We start from the raw sequence: 21,573 nt of genomic DNA, 5'->3' as shown, positions 1-21,573 counted from the left end.
TCCTGCTCTTGCCATGTGATGCACCTGCTCCCCTTTTGCCTTCTGTCATGATTGGAAGCTTCCCAAGGCCTCCCCAGAAGCAGATGCTGTTATGCTCCCTGTAAAGCCTCTAGAATCATGAGCCAGCCGGGCGTGGTGGCTCATGCCTGTAATCCCAGCACTTCGAGAGGCCAAGGTGGGTAGATCACCTGAGGTCAGGGGTTCGAGATCAGTCTGGCCCACATGGTGAAACTTTGTCTCTACTAAAAATACAAAAATTATCTGGTCGGGCCGGGCACAGTGGCTCAAGCCAGCACTTTGGGAAGCTGAGGCAGGTGGATCGCAAGGTCAAGAGATCAAGATCATCCTGGTCAACATGGTGAAACTCCGTCTCTACTAAAAATACAAAAAATTAGCTTGGCATGGTGGCGCATGCCTGTAATCCCAGCTACTCAGGAGGCTGAGGCAGGAGAATTGCCTGAACCCAGGAGGCGGAGGTTGCGGTGAGCTGAGATCGCGCCATGGCACTCCAGCCTGGGTAACAAGAGCGAAACTCCGTCTCAAAAAAAAAAAAAAAAAAAAAAATTATCTGGACATGGTGGCAGGCACCTGTAATCCCAGCTACTCAGGAGGCTGAGACAGGCAAACCACTTGAACCTGGAAAGTGGAGGTTCCAGTGAGCCAAGATTGTGCCACTGCACTCCAGCCTGGGCAACAGATCGAGACTCTGTCTCAAAAAAAAAAAAAAGATTTTATGCTGTATTTTTATAGAGCACTTATTATGACTGCAAGTTGGTCTGGGTGAACCAGTCAGTGAGTGGTAAGTGAGCGAGAAGGCCTAGGACATTACTGTACACTACTGTAGACCTTATAAACACTAGACAATCAGACTGCACTATTTCAAAAATTGTCCTCCTTCAATAATAAATTAACCTTAGCTTACTGTAATTTTTTTTACTTTATAAATTTTCATTTTTAACTTTTTGACTCTTTTGTGACAACTCTTAGCTTAAAACACAAACACATTGTATAGTTCCACAAAAATATTTTCTTTATTTCTATCCTTTACCTGTAAGCTTTTTTCTATCCTGAAATTATCTTTAACTTTTAAAACTTCTTTGTTAAAAACTAAGACATAGCCGGGCGCGGTGGCTCAAGCCTGTAATCCCAGCACTTTGGGAGGCTGGGGCGGGTGGATCGCGAGGTCGAGAGATCGAGACCATCCTGGTCAACATGGTGAAACCCCGTCTCTACTAAAAAAATACAAAAAACTAGCTGGGCGTGGTGGCGCGTGCCTGTAATCCCAGCTACTCAGGAGGCTGAGGCAGGAGAATTGCCTGAACCCAGGAGGTGGAGGTTGCAGTGAGCCGAGATCGCGCCATTGCACTCCAGCCTGGGTAACAAGACTGAAACTCCGTCTCAAAAAAAAAAAAAAAAAAAAAAAAAAACAAAAACTAAGACATAAACATATGCTGAAAGAGCAGTATGTTTGTTTACACCAGCAGCACTACAAACACTTGAGGAATGAGTTGTACTGTGATGTTATGACAGCTACAATGTCACTAAGCAATAGGAATTTTTTAGCTCCATTATAATCTTATGAGACCACCATTGTATATGCACGCGGTCCATCATTGACTCAAATGTTGTTATACAGTGCATGACTGTATTTATTCTCTTTTCATGGTTTGTTACAGACTAAGCTATAATTATTTATTTATTTATTTATTTTGAGACAGAGTCTTGCTCTGTCACCCTGGCTGGAATGCAATGGTGTGATCTTGGTTCACTGCAACCTCTGTCTCCCAGGTTCAAGCGATTCTCCGGCCTCAGCCTTTGGAATACCTGGGATTACAGGCATGTGCCACCACACCAGGCTAATTTTTGTATTTTTTTTTTTTTTTTACAAAAAAATTTTAATTACAATATGGAACACTTCACAAATTTGCATGTTGCCCTTGTGCAGGGGCTATGATAATCTTCTCTGTATTGTTCCAATTTTAGCATATGTGCTGTGGAAGCAAGCACTAATTTTTGTATTTTTAGTAGAGGTGGGGTTTGACTATGTTGGCCAGGCTCGTCTAAAACTCCTGACCTCAGGTGATCCACCTGCCTGGGCTTCCCAAAGTGCTGGGATTACAGAAGTGAGCCACCACGCCTGGCCAGCTATAATGAGTTTTAAATCAGCTTTTGATTACATTGTCTTAAATTCAATAAATCACACTGACCTGTGCAAATGACAAAACAATCCCACATTATAATTAAATGTGAGAGTAATCATCTACTAGTATATAGTAATTAGTATTTTTCCTCATCATTCTTTTTCTTAAGAAAACTGAGAGTTAGTTTTGATAATGAACCTGGAACATAGAAAGAAGATGGGTCCACCTTGAAGAGCAAAAAATTAAATCCAAAATCGATATGGGGAAACAGCATTCTATAATCAGTATTGTGGTCGCTTTAAAATATGTCCTCAAATGATTTGATACTCCTCAAAGGTGGAGCTTAATTCCCCTTCCCTCTGATGTGGACTAGAATTCATCTTTTCTAATAATAGAACATGATAGCCAGGCGTGGTGGCTCATGCCTGTAGTCCCAGCTATTCGGGAGGCTGAGGCAGGAGAATTGCTTGAACCAGGAGGCAGAGGCTGCGATGAGCCGAGATTGTGCCACTGCACTCCAGCCTGGTGCCTGGCGACAGAGCAAGACTCTGTCTCGAAAAAAAAAAAAAATAGAACATGATAGAAGTGACAATGTGTGACTTTCTCATGCAAAGTCAGAAAGGTATTGCCACTTTTTTTTTCTTTTTGAGGCAGAGTCTTGTTCTGTCACCCAGGCTGAAGTGCAGCAGTGCAATCTTGGCTCACTGCAACCTCTACCTCCCAGGTTCAAGTGATTGTCATGCCTCAGCTTCCCAAGTAGCTGGGATTACAGGTGCCCACCACCACGCCTGGCTAATTTTTGTATTTTTGGTAAAGACGGGGTTTCACCATATTGGCCTCGCTGGTCTTGAACTCCTGACCTCAAGGAACCTGCCCACCTCAACCTGCTCGGATTACAGGAGTGAGCCGCCGTGCCCAGCATTGCCACTTCCATCACTTGCTCTTTGGACCACTCACTCTGAGAGAAGCCAGATACCATGTTATACACAGCGACACTCAAGAAGTCTGTAGAGGGGCCCATGTGAGAAGAAACTGAAGCCTACAGCCATGTGGCCAGCACCAACTTGCTAGCCACATGAGTCAGTCACTTTGAAAGATCCTCCTGGGGCCGGGCGCGGTGGCTCAAGCCTGTAATCCCAGCACTTTGGGAGGCCGAGGTGGGTGGATCACAAGGTCGAGAGATCGAGACCAACCTGGTCAACATGGTGAAACCCTGTCTCTACTAAAAATACAAAAAGTTAGCTGGGCATGGTGGCGTGTGCCTATAATCCCAGCTACTCAGGAGGCTGAGGCAGGAGAATTGCCTGAACCCGGGAGGTGGAGGCTGCGGTGAGCCAAGATCGCGCCATCGCACTCCAGCCTGGGTAACAAGAGTGAAACTCTGTCTCAAAAAAAAAAAAAAAAAAAAGGAAAAGAAAGATCCTCCAGCCCTAGTCAAGGCTTCAAATGACTGCAGCCCCAGCCAAAACCTCAACTACAACCTCATGAGAGAGACCCTGGGCCAGAACCACCCAGCTAAGCCACTCCTGAATCCCTGAACAACAGAAACTGTGATGACAACAAATATTTATTGTTGTTTTAAGCCTCTAAGTTTTGGGGGGTAATTTAATACAGGAACAGATAAGTAACACAAGTAAATACTGTATTGCTATAAGGACCTTTTACTCTATGAGAGTTAACTTCCATCAAAAAAAAAAAAAAAAAAAAGTAAAAAGGCCGGGCGCGGTGGCTCAAGCCTGTAATCCCAGCACTTTGGGAGGCCGAGGAGGGTGGATCACGAGTTCAAGAGATCGAGACCATCCTGGTCAACATGGTGAAACCCCGTCTCTACTAAAGGTGCAAGAAATTAGCTGGGCATGGTAGCGCGTGCCTGTAATCCCAGCTACTCCGGAGGCTGAGGCAGGAGAATTGCCTGAACCCAGGAGGCGGAGGTTGCGGTGAGCCGAGATCGCGCCATTGCACTCCAGCCTGGGTAACAAGAGCGAAACTCCGTCTCAAAAAAAAAAAAAAAGAGAGAGTTAACTTCCTGTACAGGTATGAGAAATTACCCACATAATCAACTTGATAGCGACAGTATGACACATCAATGTGACCACAGATACACTCAAACACACACGCTATCTCATGTTTGATAAATTGTTCATGGGGTCATTTATGTTTATTTTTATTTTTAACCATGGTAAATATACATTGATATTTAAAATACAAAATTTTTCATCTTAACCATTCTAAGTGTACCATCCCACAGTGTCAACTATATTCACATTGTCATGCAACCAATTTCCAGAACTTTTTCATCTTGCCAAACTGAAGCTGTATGCCTATTAAACAGTAACTTCCCATTTCCCCTCTCCCCAGCCCCTGGAAACAACCATTCTACTTTCTGTCTCCATGAATTTGACTACTCTGAATATCTCATGTAAGTGGAATCATACAATGTTGGTCATTTGTTTTCTGGCTTATTTCACCATTCTACTTTCTGTCTCCATGAATTTGACTACTCTGAATATCTCATGTAAATGGAATCATACAATGTTGGTCATTTGATTTCTGGCTTATTTCACTTATAATATCCTCAAGTTTCATCTATATTATAACATATAACAGGATTTTCTTTTCTAAGGCTGAATAATATTCCATTGTATGTATATATCACATTTCACTTATCCATTCATTCACTGGTGGACATGAGTTTCTTCCACTTTTTGGCTAGTGTGAATAATGCTGCTATGAACTTTGGTATACAAATACCTCTTCAAAACTCTGTTTTAAATTCTTCTGAGTATCTAAGAATGAAATTGCTGGATCATATAGTAATTCTACTTTTAATTTTGAAAAATCACCATACTATTTCTCATACCAGCTGTTATTTTACATTGCCACCAACAGTGCTCAAGAGTTCTAATTCCTCCACATTATTGTCAACTTTTTTTTATAGTTGCCATCCTACTGGGTGTGTGGTAAAGTATCATTATAATGGGTTGTGCTAATGTGTAGTTTATTTTTTATTAATTTTATTATTATTATTAAGACGAAGTCTCACTCTGTCACCCAGGCTGGAGTACAGTGTTGTGATCTCAGCTCACCGTAAACCTCTGCCTCCCAGATTCAAGTGATTCTCCTGCCTCAGCCTCCTGAGTAGCTGGGATTACAGGTGCCTGCCACCACGCTTAGCTAATTTTTGTACTTTGTTTTAGTAGAGATGGTTTTCACCATGTTGACCAGGCTGGTCTTGAACTCCTGACCTCAAGTTTTCCATCTGTCTTGACCTCCCAAAGTGCTAGGATTACAGATGTGAGCCACTATGCCCTGTCAGTTATGTGTAGTTTAAACATTTATTTATGTAGTAAGAGCAAAGTCATTCTGTTCTAAATTGAACTACTTTTCAGTTTCATGAATATCCAGGCAAAATGCTTGTGTGTGTGTGTGTGTGTGTGTGTGTGTGTGTGTGTGTGTGTGTGTGCTTGAAAAGACACTTGTAGGCCGGGCGCAGTGGCTCAACCCTGTAATCCCAGCACTTTGGGAGGCCGAGGTGGGTGGATCACGAGGTCAAGAGATCGAGACCATCCCGGTCAACATGGTGAAACCCCGCCTCTACTAAAAATACAGAAAATTTAGCTGGGCATGGTGGCACGTGCCTGTAATCCCAGCTACTCAGGAGGCTGAGGCAGGAGAATTGCCTGAACCCAGGAAGCGGAGGTTGCGGTGAGCCGAGATCGTACCATTGCACTCCAGCCCGGGTAACAAGAGCGAAACTCCGTCTCAAAAAAAAAAGAAAAGACACTTCTATTTCATATCTATTTTCTTTTTTTTATGAAAATTGTACCTATACATTCATACCTATTTTCCTTTTTTTTTTTTTTTTTTTTTTTTTTTGAGACGGAGTTTCGCTCTTGTTACCCAGGCTGGAGTGCAATGGCGCGATCTCGGCTCACCGTAACTTCCGCCTCCTGGGTTCAAGCAATTCTCCTGCCTCAGCCTCCAGAGTAGCTGGGATTACAGGCACGTGCCATCATGCCCAGCTAGTTTTTTGTATTTTTAGTAGAGACGGGGTTTCACCATGTTGACCAGGATGGTCTCGATCTCTTGACCTCGTAATCCAACCGCCTCGGCCTCCCAAAGTGCTGGGATTACAGGTTTGAGCCACCGCGCCTGGCCTCATTCATACCTATTTTCTTTTTTTTTTTTTTTTTTTTTTTTTTTTTTTTTTTTTTTTTTTTTTTTTTGAGACGGAGTTTTGCTCTTGTTACCCAGGCTGGAGTGCAATGGCGCGATCTCGGCTCACCGCAACCTCTGCCTCTTGGGTTCAAGCAATTCTCCTGCCTCCGCCTCCCTAGTAGCTGGGACTACAGGGGTGCGCCACCATGCCCAGCTAATTTTTGTATTCTTAGTAGAGACGGGGTTTCACCATGTTGACCAGGATGGTCTCAATCTCTTGACCTCGTGATCCACCCGCCTCGGCCTCCCAAAGTGCTGGGATTACAGGCATGAGCCACCGCGCCAGGCCATACCTATTTTCATTTCTTGTGTGCGATTGTTCTCAAGTAGGAGATTTCATTTTCTATTTGCTATTGTTCTCAGTGAGGAGCTGGTCAGTGACAGAGAAAATAGTATCAAAGCATCAGAGAATAAGGAAGTTACCAGCCTCTTCTGAGCTGATTGACCTTGTCACAGAGTTCTCACTCCTGATCAACAGTCTCTCTCCTTATCTCTTTACTCTCTTTACACCCAGCCCCAAGTGGCCCACAATTCTAGTTACACCCATGAGAATTCAAGATGAGAACTGCTTTCCTGAAAAGGAACCTAAAGGCTGGACCTCTGATGTTGCAATGACATATAGATCTGTGGTTCTTGTTTCTGGTAACCAGTTACTGGTTTCTTTCTATTTTCTAGCTTCTCTGGGCCGTAGAAGGGGCTGCTGACCTATCAACACCTTGGATTAACCAGACTCTCCCTGGAAGTGTGTAGAGAGCTCAGTCCACAATTCAGAATCATGAGAAATGGCTAATTTTATAGATCGCTAGTGGCTTTTCTTTCTACTTGCCACTATGGTCCCCTTGGGATATGAAGGATAATCTCATTGATTATTGCAGAAAACTCGGTTACCTCCCAACTCCAATTATTATGGCCATATCAACTTTTCATCTCCTTCTCACCAGCAGCTGCTGCCTCCACATCAACAATAAGGCCTGTTGTTCTTGAGCTGCAGCCACCTCCCTGCTGTCGCCATTGGATTTGATAAAGGAAGGGGTCAGGGAAGTTCTGGGTAGAGAAGGGCAGGTCCTCGGCTAGGGCCCCACTCCCAGGCCTGTGCCCATGGGCCTAGGTGAGGACAGGCATTTCTGTTTCCATGCCCAAATGGTGCATTTGGGCCGTGCCCCCGTCCTGTACCTATAAACACCCCGAGACCCTAGTGGGCAGAACCACAAGTGGCTGGACGTCAACAGGAACACACGTGTGGAAGAATACACCGACAAGTACTGGCAGACCCCGGCAGCCATTGAGCAGCAGAAGTATTTGGCGTTTGGCCCAGGGTGGCAGGAGAGCCCACCTGCTGGGTGGCCTGACTTCAGGGGAAAAGCACCCTCCCACTCCATCCCTTTCTGGCCTCCCCAACCACTTCGCTGAGAGCTACCACCACTCAGTAAAAAAAACCTCACACCCATCCTCCAAGCCCACCTGTGATCCGATTTTTTCCAGTACACTAAGGCAAAAACCCTGGGAGACAGAAAGCCCTGTGTCCTTGTGGTAAGGCAGAGTCCTCACTGAACTGCGTACTGAAGGAATGCACTTGTAATACACGCCCACTGGGGCTTCAGGAGCTGTAAACACTGGACCCTGGACGCTGCCGCGGGTGGGATCCCCACGACCTGCCCGTCAGCATGCACCCCCTAGCCGTCTGAGCAGCCCGACATGGAAGTGAGCCATACCCCCATACAGGCTCTTCCAGGGGGATAAGGGAACTCTTCCCGTTTCAGATTCACCCCAGAGGCGACACCGTGTTCTACCAACCATCATATACGTTGTCTCTGCTACCTCTGCCTCAGCAGCCATTAGGTCTATTAGGTCTGTCGCGATCACATCTGCCATCATCTCCTCAGTCATCATTGCCTGGGGTGCTATCTTCTCCACCTCCCTGTCCTTAGTAGCTGCCACAGCCCCCACCGTTGCTGGCCCACCGTCATCCTCCACTGTCACCTCTGTATAACGTTTTTTGTCTATTGTCTGTTTTTTTCCATGAATAATAGAAGAGCAGGATGACCTCTGTTTCTTTTTTTCAAGAAGAAGATGAGGGTGCTCAAGTTGGAAGATACTTTTTGGTACCAGTTGATTATATTTCTGCATGGGGAATGGATTACTTATTTTAAAAACTAAATTATATCCTAAGAATTCTTAGATTCCAAGTGAGGCATCTTGGAGTCAATAAGAAAAACGTGATCTATGATGCAAAGGCAAATTAGCTATTAGATTCTTCTGAAGCACTGGCTCTTTTCAGCTAAGAAAATTTGAACCAGCCTGTGCAAAAGGTGGAGGTGTGGATTGGCCAACACTGGGTTGACCACACACCCAGTCTCAATAAATGATGTGTCTTCACTAACACTTCCAATGGATGAGAGAGGCTGAGCAATGCCCCAGTGCCCAGGCTTCAGTCATCGCTAAGATAAATAATATTTTACAATACTGTACATTAAGACTTTCTGAAGAACAATTCCTAAAGGAAAGAAATAGCTGATGGAAAGCCCTATGTGCAAAGGAGGTTTTGAATGAAGGGACCTCACAATAGATTACTTGAGCAGAGATGCAGCTGTTTCTTTGGGCAACCTCCTCTATGTATCAGCATATAAAGGGCCTTTGTTTTGGGCTGGTCAGTTTCACAAGCAAGAAATCCTCCAAACTTTGGTCTATAATGTAAGCCTGCCTGTCAGACCTCTGGGAGACCCCACTATTTATTGTTAAGAGTTTAATTTGACACTCCCACCTTTCGGTATGGTGGTGGACCCACACTATGTCTAGTCTTCCAGAGTTCAAAGCCTCTCTGGTTCAACTTCTCCAGAGAGTAAACTTTGCTTTGGTTTTCTATAGAAGTGAGGGACAGGTCACAGGACAGAAGAGGAGATCTGAGTGGACTAACTGCTTCTTTCAACTAACCTCCTATTTTCAGTCTAATCTTATACCCCTGTTTTCAAACGTTACTGGGGACTACATGCCCAGATCTTTTTGGAACTCATGGGCAAAAATAATTTTGTTTTCTTGTTACCTTCTCCTTGGAGGTGTTTAGCGTTAGGACTCCATGTGCAAGCCCAGACCCACAAAGTCTAAAGTCCTGCCTGCCTCGGCTGATTACCCTCTGCCCCAACTCCCTGCTTTTGCCATTATTCCTGATTGCCCTGCAGAGCCTCCCCACCACCCACAAAAGCTTTCCCTCACCCCACCCTGTCATTTTAACTGTTATTATGATAATGTGAATACTCCTTACCCACCCAACCATTTTAACTACTTTTATTCTACCTGCCATTGTAACTGAATTGATGGTCATGTATACTCCTTGCCCTACCCCCACCACTGTAACTGATCTTACTCTGTAACTTTCCACTGCCCACCCCAAACCTATAAAGCCAACTCCTATCCCACTGGCCTTTGCTAACGCCCTTTTTGGCCTTGGCCCACCTGCACCCAGGTGAATAGACGGCCATGTTGCTCACACAAAGCCTGTTTGGGGGGGCAGGGAGCCTCTTTAAACCGCCCCCCCTTCCCTGTTCTTGTGTTCCCTTCATGAAAAGATCTACCTACTGACCTGGGGTCATCAGACCAGTCCACAGATGCACACCACCAGCTATTTTGGTAAGCAGTCTCTCTTTTTGCTTTCCCATTCTTTTGCCTTTTCCTTTCTACTTCCTCTCACTTTCAATTTCATCCTTTCTCCACCACAAAGACAAGGAAAATCAGATAAACCAGGTTCTTCCTTGTGGTTCAGGACCGGAAAAATCCTACATAGGTTACTGATCTGGGAACCCAGTTTTCCCCAGGGATTTAACTATCATGGAGACATTCACCCTAGTCACTCGCCCACCAGGCTCATGGCCAATATTGATGGAAGGTCAACATAGAGGACACTCTCTTTGGCCTTTCACCAACAATGAAGTTCAACCCAGGCTCAACTAGGGAATCCTGTTGAGTGGCTGGGTTGCATGCCTATTTTCCTCGACTCTGCTGCTTTTCCAAAACCATGGGCAACCACCCGTCCTCTATCCCTCCCTCCTTTCCACTGGCCTGTGTTCTAAAGAACCTCAAGCCTCCTCAACTGTCTCCTGACCTAAAACACAAACGTCTCATCTTCTTCTGTAACACTGCATGGCCACAATACAAGTTAAACAACAGCTCCAATTGGCCAAATAATGGCACCTTTAACCTCTCAATTTTAACAATTTTTGTCTCAACACAGGCAAATGATCTGAAATTCCCTAAGTCCAGGCATTGTTTTACACACCGATCCCTCCCTAATCTCCTCCCTCTGCAGGTAAGCCAGAGTCCTCCTTGTCCATCAGCCCTTCCGACCTTTCTCCTCCCTGCCTGTCCAAACCAGGCCCTGATCCAGGACCTAACCCCACCCCTCAGAGCCTTCCTCCTCTTCCTCTGCCCACAACCCACCTCCTTATGCCCCTCCTGTCACCTCCCCACCTCATAAGTGGCCCAGCTTACAGTTTAGTCCCATGTTTACCTCCTCTGCCCTCCCCAGCAATTCCTCCTTCGAGAGGTGGCTGAGGCCAAAGGCATAGTTAAGATGCATGTTCCTTTCCCTTTATTCAACCTCTCCCAAACTGGCCAACGGTTAGGCTCTTTTTCATCACATCCTCTAGTACTTAACCCAGTCTCACCTGGAGTAACTTAAATGTTACCCTTACTCCTACTCTCACCTGGAGTGACTATAATCTCACCTGGAGTCACTTAAATGTTATCCTTACTTCTACTCTTACCTCTAAAAACCGCTTAACATGCATTTTATCACCCAATCAACCCCAACATTACAAAAAGATACAAAAATTAAAATCTGGCCCTCAAACCCCACAACAGGAATTAAGAAACCTCACCTTCAAGGTGTTCAATAATAGGGAAAAATCTGCCCAGTGGCAGCACATCTCAGAACTACAGAGGCTTGCTATCTTCCGTAAGACAAACCCCAGCCACACACCACCAGCTCACAAAAACTTCAAAGCACCCAGACTGTAGCACGTCTAGCCACCCCTCCCGGACCTTGCTTCAAGTGTAGGAAACCTGGTCACTGGGCCAAGGAATGCCCTGCCTCGTCTGTGCAGGGCCCGAACAAAAAGTCAACTGTCCAACTCACATTGCTGCTCCTAAAGTTCCAGCCCTCGGCTTGGTGGCTGCAGACTGATGCTGCCTGCTCATCTCAGAGTCCCCTGGACCATCACGGACGCCAAGCTTTGAGTGGCTCTTACAATGGAGGCTAAGTCCACCCGCTTCTTAATCAACACGGGGGCTACCCACTCCACGCTGCCTTCTTTTCAAGGACCTGTCTCCTTGGCCTCCATAACTATTGTGGGAATTGACAGCAAGGCCTCCAGGCCTCTCAAAACTCCCCAGGTCTGCTGTCAATTAGGCCGGCACTCCTTTCCACATTCTTTCCTAATCATCTCCACTTGTCCAGTTCCCCTGTTAGGCTAAAATATCCTAGCAAAATTGTCTGCCTCCTTAACTATTCCAGGGCTACAGCCACATCTCATTGCCACCCACCCCAAACTAGTACCTCCCTCAATAGCGCCTCTTATGTTCCCCAACCTTAACCCTAGGGTGTGGAACACCACCTTCTCATCCATTGCTACAAGTCACTCACCCCCATCATCCCCTTAAAACCTAACCACCCTTACGCTGCCCAGCCCCAGTACCCCATCCCACAACGGGCTTTAAAAGCCTGTTATCGGCCGGGCGCAGTGGCTCAAGCCTGTAATCCCAGCACTTTGGGAGGCCGAGGCGGGTGGATCACCAGGTCAAGAGATCAAGACCGTCCTGGTCAATATGGTGAAACCCCATCTCTACTAAAAACACAAAAAAAAAAGTAGCTGGGCATGGTGGCACATGCCTGTAATCCGAACTACTCAGGAGGCTGAGGCAGGAGAATTGCCTGAACCCAGGAGGCGGAGGTTGCGGTGAGCCGAGATCGCGCCATTACACTCCAGCCTGGGTAACAAGAGAGAAACTCTGTCTCAAAAAAAAAAAAAAAAAAAAAAAAAAGCCTGTTATCACCCATCTATTGCAACATGGCCTTTTAATTCACCCTCCTGCTTCTTCAGCATCTATACTCAAAGGGGTATCATGTATACCCTTCCAAAGCCCAAATTTCTTCCACATCTGTTATAATCTTTCACCAGCATACACATGCTCTCCCTGCCAGACATATTCAGTTAATTTCTCAAACCCCAACCCCATCCACCAAACAACAGCTTCTCTCCTTCCTGGGTGGGGTTGCTACTTTCACCTCTAGATACCAGGTTTTGCTATTCCAACTAGGCCATTGTATAAACTCACTTAAAAAAAAAAAAAAAAAGTATCCAACCCTATTAATCCTAAATCATTTCCTCACGCCACCTTTTGCTCCTTAAAGACAGCTCTAAAAACTGCTCCCTCCCTAGCTCTCCCCAACCTGTCTCAACCCTTTTCATTATATACTGCAAAAATCCAGGGCTGTGCGGTCAGGAATCTTACACAGGAGGCAGGCCTACGCCTGTAGCCTACTTATCCAAACAACTTAACCTCACAGTCCTGGGCTGGCCCTCATGACAAAGTGCAGCAGCAGCTGCCACCCTAATACTCTTAAAATCCCTCAAAGTCATAGGCTATGCCCCATTTACCCTCTATAGCTCTCACAACCTCCAAAGCTTTCCCTTTACACCTCACACACTTACTTTCAGCCCCTCGCCTTCTCCAGCTTTATGCAGTCACCCCTACTACTTAAACCACACCCCTAAAAGTCTGTTTCTATTATTTTCTGTCTAACTGTGCTCAAATTCACTGTACTCATTTACTTTTACATGCCCTGCTTTTGTTTAAGTTGCCGGTTTACACTTTTCCTCCAGGCAATTACAACTAATATTTCACTCCTGTTCTCTGCTGATATCCAATTTTGTTAATAAAAGTGAGTGGTTGCTTATAAATACCACATGCTTCCTCATGCACCATGAAAACAAAAGCCTTCCCTCCCCACAGTTACCCTACCAAGCCCCGCTACAACCTTTAACAGCAGCCCTTGCTGGTTTCCTTGGCATTCGGGTCCAAAGCTCCAGAATAATGTTTTTATGTAAACCAGCCTGGCCTCATGTATAATGCCATCAGTAAATTAAGAAACAGAGCCCAAAAGCTCACTAATGGGGCAAATGGTTATTCTGGACCTGGCTGGACTGGTGGTACACTGTCTAACTGGAAGTCGTGGCTTCTTCCAATCCTTAGTCCTCTAATACTGTCTCTCTCCTTCTCTTATTTAAACCCTGTGTTTTTCCAATTAATCTCTCAATTCCTACAAAATCGTATACACATGATAACCAATCAGTCAATAGGACAGATGCTCCTTCTAACAACCCCACAATACCACCCCTTTCCCCAAAATATCCCAACAGTCTAAATTCTTTCCCATTTTTAGGTTTCCGCACCACCCTCAATTCCACTCAAAGAAGCCTTGAGAAACGTCGCCCCCACCCTATGAAACCTGTTATCACTCCTTCATCTCTAATTCTCTCTCTATAAAAAGACAGGTATATCAGGCTTCCATGTGGAAGCCTGAACCCTGAAAGTCTAAAGTCCTGTCTGCCTTGGCTGATCACCTTCCAACCCCCCACCTGTGTTGACCATTATCCCTGAAGCCCAGTGGAGCTTCCCCAGGACATAAGCTTCCTGTCACCCCACCCTGCCATCTTAACTGTTATTATGATAATGTGAATACTCCTCAGCCCACTCTACCATCTTAACTACTCTTACCCCACCTGCCATTGTAACTGAACTGAAGGTAATGTATACTCCTTTCCCCTACGCCCACCACTATAACTGATCTTACTCTGTAACTTTCCACTGCCCACCCCAAACCTATAAAACCCACTCCTATCCCACTGCCCTTTGCTAACACCTTTTTGGCCTTAGCCCAGCTGCACCCAGGTGAATAAATGGCCATGTTGCTCACACAAAGCCTGTTTGCGGCGGTGGTGGTGGGGTGTCTCTTCATTCAAAGTGTGCATTTTTTTTTTTTTTTTTTTTTTTTGAGACGGTGTTTCGCTCTTGTTACCCAGGCTGGAGTGAAATGGCGCGATCTCGGCTCACCGCAACCTCCGCCTCCTGGGTTCAGGCAATTCTCCTGCCTCAGCCTCCTGAGTAGCTGGGATTACAGGCATGTGCCACCATGCCCAGCTAATTTTTTGTGTTTTTAGTAGAGACGGGGTTTCACCATGTTGCCCAGAATGATCTCGATCTCTTGACCTCGTGATCCACCCGCCTCGGCCTCCCAAAGTGCTGGGATTACAGGCTTGAGCCACCGCGCCCGGCCAAAGTGTGCATTTTTAACACTTAGGTTAATTTTTAAAGTAAGATTTGAGAGGAAAAGAAAAAATGTATGTGTTCAGTCTATCTTATGTACTTCAAATCTTTATCTTTTTGTGTACCTGGTAAAATTTCTTTTTTTTTTTTTTTTTTTTTTTGTATTTTTAGTAGAGACGAGGTTTCACCATGTTGACCAGGATGGTCTCGATCTCTCGACCTCGTGATCCACCCGCCTCGGCCTCCCAAAGTGCTGGGATTACAGGCTTGAGCCACCGCGCCCGGCCCTAAAATTTCATTTTTTATGTATCAAATATTTTGTTGTGTGAAGGGAGATGAGTGTATAGGCTGAATCTCACTCTCTACAGAGCTAGCTAAGGCACACATGGAACATTGTTTCTTTTTTTTTTTTTTGCTGTTGTTGTTTGTTTTTTAAATACGGGTTTTCACCATGTTTTTCAGGCTGGTCTTGAATTCCCTACCTCAGGTGATCTACCCGCCTTGGCCTCCAAAGTGCTTGGATTACCGGCGTGAGCCACAGAGCCTGGCCGGAACATTGTTTAGTAGAGATCATATACTAGTATATACAGCAAGTCCTGATAAATTGAAAATGATTAAAATCATACCATCTATGTTCTCCAACCACAATGAAATCAAATTATAAATCATTAACAGATAGGGAATTAAGCAATAAACTTTTAAATAATCATGTAAAAGGATAAATGACAAAGAAAAATTTTAAATATATTACACTGAGTAAAAATGAATACACACATCGAAATTTATGGGAATTAGCTAAGGCAGGCTTAGAGGAAAATTTATAGCTTTATATGTGTTAGGGACAAGAAAACCCCCTCCACTCAGGCTGACCCCTTTCTCCCAACCCCCGATTGCTCTGAAGTCTGCCAGACATGCTGCAATTATTAGCAAAAACTGATTGCAGCCATCCAGGCAGCTTGAGAGAGGACAGAGAAAACATAGGTTGGTTATCCATACTTGCAAATTTCTGTTTGACACATATTGTAAAAAAAAAAACCTCCTGGTTTCTGTTTTTTAAAGACTACCACCACAAAAGTCACAGGATAATGTATTGTAGGTCTGTTACAAGTTAACGAACTATCTCTGTGCCTGTTACCAGCAAATAGATTACCTCAGTCCCAGAGAATTCCCTTATGCCCCCTTCACCTCATATAAATGTCTCATTTTGTAAGCTCAGGGCTGCCTCTTCTGATGGTTATGGAGCAACCCAGCAGGTTAATAAAACTTGCTTGCCTGACTTTGGGTGTATTCTCCATTCTCTCAGCTACCCTTACAATATGCTTCTATTAAAAAGGAAGAAAAATAAGTTTTCATCTTAAGAAGCTAGAAAAAGAAGCCGGGTATGGTGGCTCATGCCTGTGATCCCAGAAATCTGGGAGGCCAAAGTGAGCAGATTGCCTGAGATCAGGAGTTCAAGATTAGCCTGGCCAACATGGTGAAACTTCATCTCTACTAAAATACAAAAGTTAGCTGGGCATGGTGGCAGACGCCTATAATCCCAGCTGCTTGGGTGGCTGAAGCAGGAGAATCGCTCGAACTTGGGTGGTGGAGGTTGCAGTGAGCTGAGATCACACCACTGCATTCCAGCCTGGGTAACAGAGCAAGATTATGTCTCAAAAAAAAAAAAAAAAAAAAAAACTAGAAAAAGAAAAGAAAATCCATAGTGTATAGAAGGAAGGAAATAATACACATTAGAGCAGAAACATATGAAAGAGAAATCAGGAAAACAATAGAAAAAATTACCTAAGTCAGGAATGAGAAAGCAGACACACTATAGAACCAGTAGAAATTAAAAGGATGGTCAGGCACAGTAGCTCATGCCTGTAACCCCAGCCGTTTGGGAGGCCAAGGTGGGAGTATCACTTGAGACCAGGAGTTTGACCAGCCTGGGCAATATAACATAAAATTTTATCTCTACAAAAATTTTGTTTCAAAACTCCATGGGATTTTTTCAACAGAAAAAAGTAAATTCAACACCCTTTAGTGATAGAAACTTCCAACAAACTAGGACTAAAAGGGAACTTAAATTGATGAATGGCATTTATAAAATACCTACAGCTAACATGAGACTTAATGGCAAAAGGCTGAATGTTTTCACCCTAAAATCCATGTTAGATAGAATCTAGATACATAGTGATCTTGGAGAGTTGGACAAGAAAATCAAGAAACAAGAAGAGTTAGTCATAAAAAGAGATAACTTTGATGGATACTTTCCTGAAAAGGTGAACACTGGCCAAATACAAAAGGTGGCAGACCCCTTGGATGGTTCCTGAACCATCCAAAAAATACATATATATATATATTTTTTTAAGGCTAGTCGAGTGAAGCAGTGGGAGTGGAGAAGGAACAAAGAAATCTGTAACTGGTTGTGATCAGCTGGTTGTAAACACCGCTGCACTCGGACCAGCCTGAACTGTTTCATAGTCCATCTTGTTCATTGTTTTAAGTCAACTATTATTGTAGGGAACATTGGAGTTACCCTTAACTAATCTCTAAATTTTAGTTTCAATCCTACTGCTAACACCACTACATCAACAGTTACTCTTTAAAATCTAACTGTCCAAGAGACCTGTACAGTGGCAATGATGGTGGCTGACATTTGCAGAGTACTTACAATGTACAGACCCTGTTTATGTTCTTTAAATCTATTAAGTAATTGCTACAATAGCCATGACAGTAATCGTAATTATTTCCCTTCATATTCCAGATGGGAAAACTAAGGCATGGAGTTAATAAATAATTTGCCAATAGTGAATCAGCTAATAAGCAGCAAAGCTAGGATTCAAATCCAATGATCTGTCCCCCGGAGCCTATGTACTTGGCCTTCATGTAATCCTGCCCCTCAAAGCTCAGCTGTTTAGTATGAAAACTATAGCCAGGGACCCATAATTCTTTGGTCAGGGGTTTTGCACCTTTGTAGACAAGAAGCTTGGGGTTGGGAAACGTAAGAACTGTGGTAAAAAACATCCCTCCTGTTTCCTTGGTGGCAAGGAGGACTGTATATATGCATGTTTGTTTTTGTGTTTTTTAATTTTTTTTTCTGCTGACTGTATAATAAGTTTTTTTAAATTGTGTAATGAAAGTGGTCAGCTCCAGTGAGCCTGCTCCCAGGTAGGGGGAGATCTCTGAGTGATGAGTTGTCTCAGAGAATCCAATACTCAAGAGGATCCATCAGGGCCGGGCACCATGGCTTATGCCTATAATCCCAACACTTTGGGAGGCCAAGGCAGGACGATTATTTGAGGCCAGGAGTTTTAGACCAGCCTGGGCAACATGGCAATGCCCTGTCTGGACAAAACACAACAAAACTGGCTGGGTGCAGTGGCTCACGCCTGTAATCCCAGCACTTTGGAAGACTGAGGCATGCAGATCACCTAAAGTCAGGAGTTCAAGATCAGCCTGGCCAACATGGTGAAATCCCATCTCTACTAAAAATACAAAAATTAGCTGGGTGTGGTGGCAGGTGTCTGTAATCCCGGCTACTAGGGTGGCTGAGGTAGGAGAATTGTTTGAACCTGGGGGCAGAGGTTGCAGTGAGCCGCGATCGTGCCATTTCACTCCACTCTGGGCAGAAGAGCAAAACTCTTGTCTCAAAACAGACAAACAAACAAAAACACACACAAAAAAATTATTTGGAGCTGGGCCCGGTGGCTCAAGCCTGTAATCCCAGCACTTTGGGAGGCTGAGGTGGGTGGATCACGAGGTCAAGAGATCGAGACCATCCTGGTCAACATGGTGAAACCCCGTCTCTACTAAAAATACAAAAAATTAGCTGGGCATGGTGGTGCGTGCCTGTAATCCCAGCTACTCAGGAGGCTGAGGCAGGAGAATTACTTGAACCCAGGAGGCGGAGGTTGCGGTGAGCTGAGATCGTTCCATTGCACTCCAGCCTGGGTAACAAGAGCGAAACTCCGTCTCAAAAAAAAAAAAAAAAAAAAAAATTATTTGGGCATGGTGGTGCATGCTACTCAGGAGGCTGAAGTGGGAGGATCACTTCAGCTCAGGAGGTAGAGGCTGCAGTGACCCACAATAGTGCCATTGCACTGCAGTCTGCTTGGCGAGTGAGACTCTACCTCAAAAAAGAAAAGGAAAGGGAAAAAAAAGAATATCTTTCAGACTAACCAAGTTAGTAAAGACAGGATTAGAACAACAGTAGTAGTTTCAGCAGTCAGGTCCGCAAAGACTAACCGGACTGCCAGTGCTGAATAGCACTGCCTTGGGATTGAGGGCAGATCGCTTGCAGAGCAAAGAGGAAATCTTTTGGTTGTTTTTGTTTTTGTTTTGTGTTTTGTTTTAATTTATTTAGAAAGAAGAACAAAGCTGGACCCAGAGAGTCAGGGGTCTATTTGAAGGAAAATCAGCTGAGTTTCAACCTGGGAATGACAGATAATCTGAAGGCTAATCCCAGAGAATAAACACAGAACCCATTTCCAAAAGGACCCAAACATTTTTCCTGAGATTCCACCAGAGATGATTTGTTTAAAGTAACATTGGGCCGGGCGCGGTGGCTCAAGCCTGTAATCCCAGCACTTTGGGAGGCCGAGGCGGGTGGATCACGAGGTCGAGAGATCGAGACCATCCTGGTCAACAGGGTGAAACCCCGTCTCTACTAAAAATACAAAAAGTTAGCTGGGCATGGTGGTGCGTGCCTGTAATCCCAGCTACTTAGGAGGCTGAGGCAGGAGAATTGCCTGAGCCCAGGAGGCGGAGGTTGCGGTGAGCCGAGATCGCGCCATTGCACTCCAGCCTGGGTAACAAGAGCGAAACTCCGTCTCAAAAAAAAAAAAAAAAAAAAGTAACATTGGACCAGATATCCAAGGTGCTCAGTCTAGCCACCCTGTCAGCCCAGACAGTGTGGAGACCAGAAAGAATTGAAGCTGTGTACTTTATAAACTGCCAATCCAACCAGGTTCTCACTAGACCTTGGTGAGATTAGGATAAAAGAAAAAAAATCTGGGTTCTGTAAACCTATCCATTTCTATGCTCTTGTATTTTCTTTCTTTTCCTTCAGTTTATTTATTTTGGGGTTTGTTTTTCTCTTTCAATTCTAACCAAGTCCCAGATGAGCCAAAAGGAAAACTGATTTCCTACACTTACATTGGGATAAATAATGGAAATGCTCCAGAAGCAGATAAGGTGGGTGAGAGCCAGAGAATCTGAGGCCGGGAGAAGAGTGAGGAAGTAGGATGGGGCAGGGTTCTGAACAGCAGGGCACACTAATACCTTCCTTCCCAGAGATTCTTACCTTATCTTTATGCTTTTTCTCGAAGTTTGTGCTTGCAGAGTGGCCTTGGGCATAAGGTGAAAGAGGTTTTGTGACTTCCCATTGTCAGGGCAAGAGGAACAAATAAAGGATTGCCTCTATGGAACTGCAGAATGTTTGTTATCCCAAAGAAAAGCATTTGTCTTCTCTCACAGGGGAAATCCTGTCATTTTATCTTAGCACTGCTCCTGAAATAAGTAGTCTCCACTGCCTTTAATATAAGGGAAAACCAGGAGTGCAGGACCTAACCACGGTACCCATCCAGGGCTCAAATTCAAAGTCAACTCCTACAACTGCTCAGACCATTAAAATGACCTTAACACTAAACTCTCTACCTCATCCCTACCAGGTTCCTGCCCTGTCCTTTCCTCCTTCACTCTTTCCACAGAACAGAAAATTGAAGCCTACAACCTTGAGTAGAGCAACAGAGGTCAACAACAGAGATAAGAAATGAACTCACGAGCTGACTGTGCAGGGAACCTCCAGTACATCCAAGGGCTTTGAGGAAGCCGGGAAAGGCCTGTGCAAGCAGTCAGCCTCCTTCTCTAGCTCATTCTATCTTGCTGACAGAAAGTGCCTGGATACCCTTATGGGACACCCAGCTGCTTTCAGAACTCTGAAATGGCCCAGATTGAGGAATTTTTAAAAATCTATCCCCCTACCCCCACATCCGCAAAGAAGACTATTCCTATTTTTTTTAAATATCTTTTCCTCCTTTGAGTTAAGATTTATACATTATCTTTCCTTAATCTGTTCTACAGGGTCTTTGCAAGTAAAGTGTGAAATTAAAGAACTCTTTTATTGTTTTCTGTGACCATTAAGTATTTCACAATCATCCTTCCTGTATTTCCTTTTTATTTATTTATTTATGTTTAATTTTTTATTTTATTTTATTTTTTAAAGATGGGGTTTCACCAGGATGGCCAGGCTGGTCATGAACTCCTGACCTCAGGTGATTCATCCACCTCAGCCTCCCAAAGTGCTGGGATTACAGGAATGAGCCAGCGCACCCGGCCCCATCTTTCCCTTCTTTCTTTTCTGTTTCTGATGTTCACCTTCCAACATAGCATTCCAAAGTGAATTTAGGAAGTAATTGTATGTTTTATGTCTTTGTCTTTTTATCTTCACTGGTCTCCTTTGCAGTCCTGTCTATACTACACTCACACACCTACCAAAAGAAAGCACACTCATAGGTTTATATGAGATAATGTCTGAGTTGATGTTACCTTTGTTTCATTAACCTACAGTTGTAAAAAACGCACTTTAAAAGGTTTAGAGTCCAAATCACAAAATAGTTCCCAGTGCTACAAAAGACTGAACTGAAGGAATATATAATTAACATGCAAGAAAAATTTTTGGCACACAAATATTTTAGCTTCTGTAGTATAGAAGTTAAACAGTGTGGCCGGGTTCAGAGGCTCACACCTGTAATCCTAGGACTTTGGGAGGCCAAGGCATGAGGATCACCTAAGGTCAGGAGTTCAAGACCAGCCTGGCCAACATGGTGAAACCCTCTACTAAGATACAAAAATTAGCTGGGCACGATGGTGAGTGCCTGTAATTCCAGCTACCCAGGAGGCTGAGATGGGAGAA

The 21,573-nt window shown here is 44.4% G+C and overlaps 1 non-coding gene across 1 annotated transcript; it reads right to left on the bottom strand.

The window, feature by feature from the left end:
- Window positions 1-1,900: 1,900 nt before the first annotated feature.
- Window positions 1,901-2,007, bottom strand: LOC120364757 (U6 spliceosomal RNA). The gene has a single exon (XR_005579904.1). It is a non-coding gene; the product is annotated as a U6 spliceosomal RNA (small nuclear RNA).
- Between the last annotated feature and the right edge of the window lie 19,566 nt (window positions 2,008-21,573).

This window comes from Saimiri boliviensis, chromosome 6 (genome assembly GCF_048565385.1).
Source record: "Saimiri boliviensis isolate mSaiBol1 chromosome 6, mSaiBol1.pri, whole genome shotgun sequence".
Lineage (NCBI taxonomy): Eukaryota > Metazoa > Chordata > Mammalia > Primates > Cebidae > Saimiri > Saimiri boliviensis.
Note: the sequence above shows the minus strand (reverse complement) of the source record. Positions and strands in the feature narration are given on the sequence as shown.